Source organism: Symphalangus syndactylus, chromosome 2 (assembly GCF_028878055.3).
Source record: "Symphalangus syndactylus isolate Jambi chromosome 2, NHGRI_mSymSyn1-v2.1_pri, whole genome shotgun sequence".
Classification (NCBI taxonomy): Eukaryota; Metazoa; Chordata; class Mammalia; order Primates; family Hylobatidae; genus Symphalangus; species Symphalangus syndactylus.
In genome coordinates this window covers 95428774-95436950 of record NC_072424.2, presented here as the reverse complement: position 1 = coordinate 95436950, position 8177 = coordinate 95428774, and the positions used below count along the sequence as shown (strand labels likewise).

Below are 8177 nucleotides of genomic sequence, written 5' to 3'. Positions count from 1 at the left end.
TAGGGACTATCTATGGATCTCCAAGCTCTGGGCAGAGCCCACACTGAATTGTAAATCTTCAAAAAGGGAAAATTATTATGAGGTTAGACCATGTGATGCTTTTACACTTGAAAAAAAATTTTTAAAGACACTTTTAAGTGTCTAAACCACACTCTTGTTTTAAAACCCAAGAGTAACTTATCTTGTAATTATTTTAGTCAAAAATAAGAAAAAAACAGTTAACACAATATAAAATTAAGCAGTTTAAGAACTGAGACGTACGTGGCTAGGTTGCTGGCCAGTTTCTTTTTTTTCTCTGCATTGCTGAGAGTCCGAGTTTATTCGTCACACTGGGTGGGTCTCAATTTCTCATCCCTGAGGCCACTGCACTGAGGCAGAAGAGCGCGCTCCCTCCTGAGAGAAGACTGGAGACCGCCCCTGGAGGAGAATATATCCCCGTAATTAAATACATTCCCCATAAGGAAAAACAGGTTTCTCCCCCAAAGGGAGTCTGGTGGCTTCATTTTCTTTAAGGAGCCCCAGGCTATTATAAACTATTTTAAGTCCCTCATGCGGCAGAGGGTGCAAGAGAAAGGAGAGACAGCAGAAGTAGATGAAGAAAACAGAATTCAGTCAACTGAGAAAGAAAAAAAAAACTTTTGCTCAAAAAAGGACATGGTTTTAGGAGAAAAACAAAACAAAAACATGAAGGCCTTTTAAATACGGACACACACATATGCACACACACACACACACACACATACATCTTGGATGTTAGCTTTTAATTAAGCTGACTTTTAACCATCGAGTTGCTTTAAAAAGATCTTTTAAAATCTCATTACCATATTTCAACAAGGACAAATTGCTGCAATTTCAGAAGTATAGCCATTGCTCTTTCAGTTTGGTCTGGCTAGTAAAAAAGGTGGCCTTGTTATGTAAATAAAGCCCCTTGGTAGTCAAAATGAAAAATCTTTCCTCTTTTTTTCCCTTTTGCTGGCCATTCCCCCCCACCCCCCACCACACCACCATTTTTTTTTTTTTTTTTGGTAGGAATTTAGCCACTTAAGAGGCCTCGTTCCCTGTAATTTGGAACTTCCTTCAGATTTGATCAGGTCAGATAGAGCTGATCAAACCCAGTGGTAAAAAGACCAAAACAACAACAAAAACAGAAACAAACAGCAGCAAATAAAAAAGTTAAGCAAAACAAATGATCACACAATTTATATAGTTACTGAGCGCTCTAATGGTAAGGAGAAATTAAGAACAGCTGGTTGTTAATCTTAACTTTAGCCAAGACAAACCGCAATTCACTTACTTATCTAGGATTGGGTCTCAAGCTGAAGACTGCTCTCTACCATCCTAGAAGCAGGGAAAGAAAACCTCTTCTTCTCTGTTGGAAGCAAGCTCAAACTCCCCAAAGGAGTTACCTGCTGTTAGATATGAGTTCTAAATTTCTTTTCAAATAATTAATATGTCAGTATGTTCAATCTTTGCCTTCTACTTTTAAACTTAACTTCCTCGTAAAGCAACATTTTTCGATTACCTACTCCACCCTGACTCATTCTGATCACCTGCTCCACCCTAACTCATTCCAATCACCTGCTCCACCCTAACTCATTCCAATTACCTGCTACCAGCTCTGCCCTGACTCCCGCCAAAGCACTCACTCACTCATTCTCTTTAAATTAGCCAGCCAATCAGAATTAGCTTAGCCAGTGCTGTCTAACCCTAGCCAATAGGGAAATGACACAGCAGCAGGGGCCACGTGCATCAGGGATAAGAACCCCTTCCCCTCCCTTGTCCAGGTGTGTGCTCACCATTGCTCCAACTGTAAGGGTGCACCCTTCTATAGAAGTACTTTGCCTTGCTGAGAATTAAAAGAAAATTTTACATTCCAGTGCTATTTCTTTTGCGGCACCAAAACTTTATATATAACACTGTCTACCACCATCATGGAAGCAGAAAAACTTGCCTTCCTTGTGTTGGAAACAAGTAAAACTCAAAAAAAAAAAAAAAAAAGTTGTACAGCAAAATAAACTAGTTCTCAACCAAATTTTGGGAGATCAGGGATTCTCTGGAGGGGAGGCTTCCAGGCCTCAGCAAATTGTTCTATTGGTTTGAGCCATAACGATTGCTGAAGCTGGTACCAAGCACCCATAGGTGATTTGTCAAAGTGAGGGACACCTACACTCAGAATCCCTCTGTGGTTACCAAACTGTGAACCCCCAAATTCTGAGACAGGTCTCAGTTAATTTAGAAAGTTTATTTTGCCAAGGTTGAGGACACACGCCCATGACACAGCCTCAGGAGGTCCTGATGAAATGTGCCTAAGGTGGTCAGAGCACAGTTTGGTTTTATACATTTTAAGAAGATATGAGCCATCAATCGACATATGTAAGATGAACATTGGTTTGGTCTGGAAAGGTGGGACAACTTGAAGCGGGGGGCGGGGGGGGGGGGCTTCCAGGTCATAGGTAGATAAGAGACAAATGGTTGCATTCTTTTGAGTTTCTGATTAGCCTCTCCAAAGGAGGCAATCAGATAGGCATTTATCTTAGTGAGCAGAGGGGTGACTTTGAATAGAATAGGAGGCAGGTTTGCCCTAAGCAGTTCTCAGCTTGACTTTTCCCTTTAGCTTAGTGATTTTGGGGGCCCAGGATATTTTCCTTTCACAGAAGCTAAAAATTTCTTTGATCAAATAATCAATTTATTTTATTTCCAGAGTAAGGATTTCTGTGTGCTTTTCTCCAAAGACTTTTGTATTCTTTTTAATAATTGTTTTTCCTCTGTTTTCTTTAACTATCACAGATAAGGAATGGTAAAGAGATTTTGGTAACTATTCTGACTTTCAGAACACATTGTTGTTTCTTTTGTTGAGTAATAGAATTTTTTTGATTTTTAGAATTTCTAACAAAGTAATGCTCAATGAAAGAAAATTTGGAGAAAAAAAAAAAAACAGCAAGAAGGGAAGAATTGTCACCTTGAGTCACATCCCAAAGTCAAACATTGCATTTCCAGTTTCTTCTTTTCTATGCTTAGGCTTTGAAAAGACAAAAAGTAATACTTATTGCACATGTTTCTGCATTACTATAAAGGTAAATTCATATCCAGTTACTTGAAATAAAATGCCTGCAAAATCCTGTCCTCTCATCTGCCATTGATAACAGCAAATTTTTCTGTTATGCAGCACAGTGATGAGTTCCCTTCTTCATCCTTTGTTGGTGACCATAGGACTCCTTTCTTTGAGCCTTGAAATTATACTATATAATTTTTTTCTTCTTTTTCATGGCATTTCTATACCTTTACTGCAATTCTGGCATTATTTATAATATTTTACACTGTGAAGAGTTTTATTTTCTCCGGTTGTAAACATACTCATAAATAACTTTACATTTTACTCTTTTCACTATTATATTTTTCCATATTATTTCAGTTTATATAAATAAAAACTTAAATGTCTAAATAATAGTCCATCAAAAATATTGTCTATAATTTAACTACTTTCTAACTATGGGAGTTTTAAGTTGTTTTTTGATTTTACCATTATAAATGTAAATAACTTTGATCATAAAAAGTTTCAGAATGTCTTGAAGAATAAAAGATCTGTTTTTTCCCAGAACATACCTATTTATTTAGGTTAAGCTGAGAAGTCAAATTTTTTTTTTTTTTGATAGGAGGCAAAGTCTTGTTGATACTTACAGACTGCAGAGAAAATATAAAACAAAGGTACAACCTTTATGCTTGAAGGACACACATGTTTTGTTGTTCCTTTTCTGGAGATGGCAAGCCTGTCTCATCTTTATTATGCTAGGAGCAATACAGGAGCTGCCACCATTGCTCAGCTTCTAGTTCATTTTCTGCCGACTTTTGGAGTTTTCACACATTGACTAAGGACCATAAGTATAAAGCTTTGGTGTTTTTATCTCTGGAGCTTGTGGGTCCCTAAGGCTAAGTGTGAAGAATGCAGTACTTTTTTCCAAAGATTTTAACAACACCTTACATGATTGTTATTACTTGACTCCTTTGGGTAAGGGGAAACCAAGTGAAGGAACAAGGGTGCCTCTCAAGTATGGCAACTCAACGACATGCCCAGCAACTGTGTTCAAAATAGAGCTCAGAATCTGGGTTTAGTCTTTCAACACAAGAAAGATAGCAATCTGTATTTGAATTTGGATTGGAGTAGATTGTTTGTTCAGATTCTCTAGGCTGGATATTCCCTCTCATTTTATTTTTTATTTTTATTTTTTTAAGATGGAGTCTCACTCTGTTTGCCCAGGCTGGAGTGCAGTGACACAATCTTGGCTCACTGCAACCTCTGCCTCCCAGGTTCAAGCCATTCTCACGCTTCAGCCTCCCAAGTAGCCGGGATATCTCTCTCTTGCTTTATCTTATTTTCCCTCTCCCTCTGGAAACTTTTCTGTTTTGTTTTATTTGAGATAGATTCTGTGTTGCCCAGGCTGCAGCGCAGTGATGTAATCTTGTCTCACTGCAATCTCCACCTCCCCAAGTTCACTCCTTCAGAGTAACTGAGACTACAGGGGTGCCACCATGTTCTCGGCTGGAAACATTATTTTTGATTATCATTAAAACACAGGGGAGAGGGGCAGTGTTATCGGCCTCTAGTGGGTAATGGCCAGGGATGCTGCTTCACTGTGGGGGCTACAATGCACAGGATAGCCCCCACAGTGAAGAATTATGGAGTCCAAACTGCCAATAGTGCCATCTTTAAAAATGCTGCAGTACATACAAATATGTACCTCTATGAAATGGACATTGGCCTTCCCTGATTTATTAAAAGCAAAGGGCAAGAAATAATTGGCCTAAACTCTGAAGTTACCTAATATCTTGCATGTAGTATTTTGAGAATTACCATAGAAGGCATATCATACCAGGATAAATAAATATGCAGAAACTTCTGTTGTAGTTAGGAGGAGAATTTGGCCATGCCAGGTACTCACGCCTGTAATCCCAGCACTTTGGGAGGCTGAGGCAGGCAGATTACCTGAGGTCAGGATTTCGAGACCAGTCTGGCCAACGTGGCGAAGCCCTATCTCTGCTAAAAATACAATTAGCCGAGCCTGGTGGCACACACCTGTAATCCCACCTACTCAGGAGGCTGAGGCAAGGAGAATTGCTTGAACCCAGGAGGCAGAAGTTGCAGTGAGTCGAGATTGTGCCACTACACTCCAGCCTGGGTGACACAGTGAGACTCAGTCTCAAAAAAACAAAAAAAAAAAAAAAAAAAGGAAGGAGTATTTAACTTTGTTTTTGATGTGTTGATCATTTTTATTACTTTCATAGGATGTCAGCACTGAAAGGAACTTTAGACATAATCTAATCAACACCACATTTTCCATTGTACATAGGAAACTGAATTCCAAAAAGGAAATGAACTAACCCAAATTCTCCCTGATCTGGATTACAAGCATCACCTCATTATTCCTGCAATAAAACCAATTGGCCAGGAGCTAAACAGAAGACTTGTAAAAAATGAAAACTCCTGGCTGGGCGCGGTGGCTCACGCCTGTAATCCCAGCACTTTGGGAGGCTGAGGTGGGTGGATCACGAGGTCAGGAGATGAAGACCATCCTGGCTAACACAGTGAAACCCCATCTCTACTAAAAATACAAAAAATTAGCCGGGCGAGGTGGGGGACGCCTGTAGTCCCAGCTACTCCGGAGGCTAAGGCAGGAGAATGGCGTGAACACAGGAGGCGGAGCTTGCAGTGAGCCGAGATCGCGCCACTGCACTCCAGCACGGAAGACAGTGAGACTCCTTCTCAAAAAGAAAAAAAAAAAAAAGAAAACCCCTGTCTCTGATAAAAGACATTTAAAGATTAAACAAATTATGTATATGATTATTTTTAAATATATTTGCTCCTGAAGCACGTTGCATAAACAGCATACGTTTAAAGTAACACAGAAAATTAAATTCTTCTACTACTTAACTTCTCTAAGCCTCATTTTTGTTCTTCTACAAGATAAAATGGGGGAAATAATTTCCACTTTACAGAAAGGAATAGATGAAGCAAACTAAAGTTTATCAAGTTGATGGGCAAAAAGTAGGATCTCAACAAATAATAGTTGGTGTATCAGTTTAAGTTATGGATTGCAAGCAACAGAAACAAATTCTGGCCAATTAAAGCAGAAAAAGAATTACTGAAAGAAAATTGGGTAGCACAATGAAGTATAAGAATGCCTGGAGAATGTGAATTGGAAATGGCCAAGAATAAAGGAAGGCTGCATAGTCAGAATCACAAGCAAAATTGCGAAACTGCACCTCAGTTGAGTGAGGACATCATTCCTGCTGCCACTACAGAACACGAGTGCACCAGCCTCTACCACGAACTTGAATCTAGCACAGCACCATCACTAGCATGGCTGCTGCTGAAACTGCTATCTCCACTCCCTCTCCAATCCCTACCAAAAGGAATTCTCCCAATCCTGCCTCACTATCTCCACGTTAAAAATTTCAGGTGTATAATTCTAGTTAGCTGAGTCCAGGTCACATCCCTGTGATCTACCTGTTACAGAGTCAGGAAAGTGACCATCTGACATTTTCAGCTCATTATGGAAGAAGGATTCTCTCTCTCACCACGTAACATAAAATGGGAAATTCCCTAGAGGAAGGGAGCTCAAATATGGAGAGTATCCCATGTGTGGTGACAAATTTTCACTATAGAAGTCTTTTCGTCCTAACTCCCTCTGCTCACCATGGCCACAAAAGCCAAACAAATTCTAAGTGAGTTACAATCATCTGGGGACAAAACAAATACTATCTCCAACAATTGTTGTGACAGAGCTTTTTGTGTAATAGTTTCACTACACTTTTCTGAATTTAGTTTCTTTTTCATTTTCTTTTTTTTTTTTTTTTTTTTTTGAGATGGAGTTTCGCTCTCATTGCCCAGGCTGGAGTGCAATGGTGCGATCTCGGCTCCCTGCAACCTCCGCCTCCCAGGTTCAAGTGATTCTCTTGCCTCAGCCTCCTGGGTAGCTGGGATTACAGGTGCGTGCCACCAGGCCCGGCTCATTTTTGTATTTTTAGTAGAGACGGGGTTTTACCATGTTGGCTAGCATGGTCTCGAACTCCTGACCTCAGGTGATCTGCCCGCCTCGAACTCCCAAAGTGCTGGGATTACAGGCATGAGCCACGGCACCCTGCTGAAATTTCTAATTAGATAACTTACACTTTTCAGTCAAAACTCGAAAAAATTATTGTTGAAGGGTATTTGGAATACAACTGTTTGGGAGGCCCTTAGTAGACTAATTTATAAAAAACATAAATAACAGAGGGTGATGAAGGAAAGTATGTTTGATCCATAAAGTCTGACACTTGAGAAATAAACAGTGACTTGACAGTGGATGAAAGAAGAAGAAAACATGAGTAGGAAACTCTGATACTACTGTTGATAAACGGTGGTTTCAGACAAGGCTGAAGCAAACCTGGAGCTGTGGGAAGTGGCAGATGAAGAATGTACATCGGGGAAAAGGGGAAAAGCAGTTATAGTCTATCTTTGATAGTGTAAGGAAATAAAAATATAATAAGGGTTTTTTAAAAATTTATTATGCTTTGGTTTTAGGTTGAATATACTACACAAAATGTAGTATCTAGTAAATTTTAACAATGGAATAAGCAAAAGAATCCTTGAAGCCTAAATTATAATGGATTTATTAGTCAAATAAGCCAGATCATTGTAAAATAAAACTTTATCTTTAGGTCTGGAAAAGAAAGACTAATATGTAATTTATAGATATCCTAATCTCTGAGGCAATATAAAAATATATTAATATTTAGCTATGCTCTCTAGCATGTATCACAAGTATGTCTTGAAAAGTGAAGTGACTGTTTTTAGAGTTTCCTAGGTAGAATGCTCGAATACTTCATTATTGAAGTTATCGCACAAATAATTACGGCATTCCTACCACATTCTAGGTCCTGTGTTAGGACCTGGGATACAAAGGTAAGTAAGATACAGTTATTGTTGCCAAGGAACTCACAGTCCAACAAGCTCCAAAATAATATGATAAACCCTGTAAAAGATATTTATAGGAAACTAATTGGGGATGGAGCCCATGGCATCATATGAGGAGAAAGAAGAAAGGCTTCCTGGAAAAGGAGGTGTCTGAGCTAATTCCAAATCACTGCACCAAAATTCTCAAGTTTTAAAAACAAGAGAGCAAACAGTTGTCCTGTTTTTT

The 8177-nt window shown here is 39.1% G+C and overlaps 1 pseudogene; it reads right to left on the bottom strand.

Moving 5' to 3' along the window:
• Window positions 1-8177, bottom strand: part of LOC129472604 (nephrocan-like) — a 53201-nt pseudogene that overhangs the window by 41331 nt on the left and 3693 nt on the right.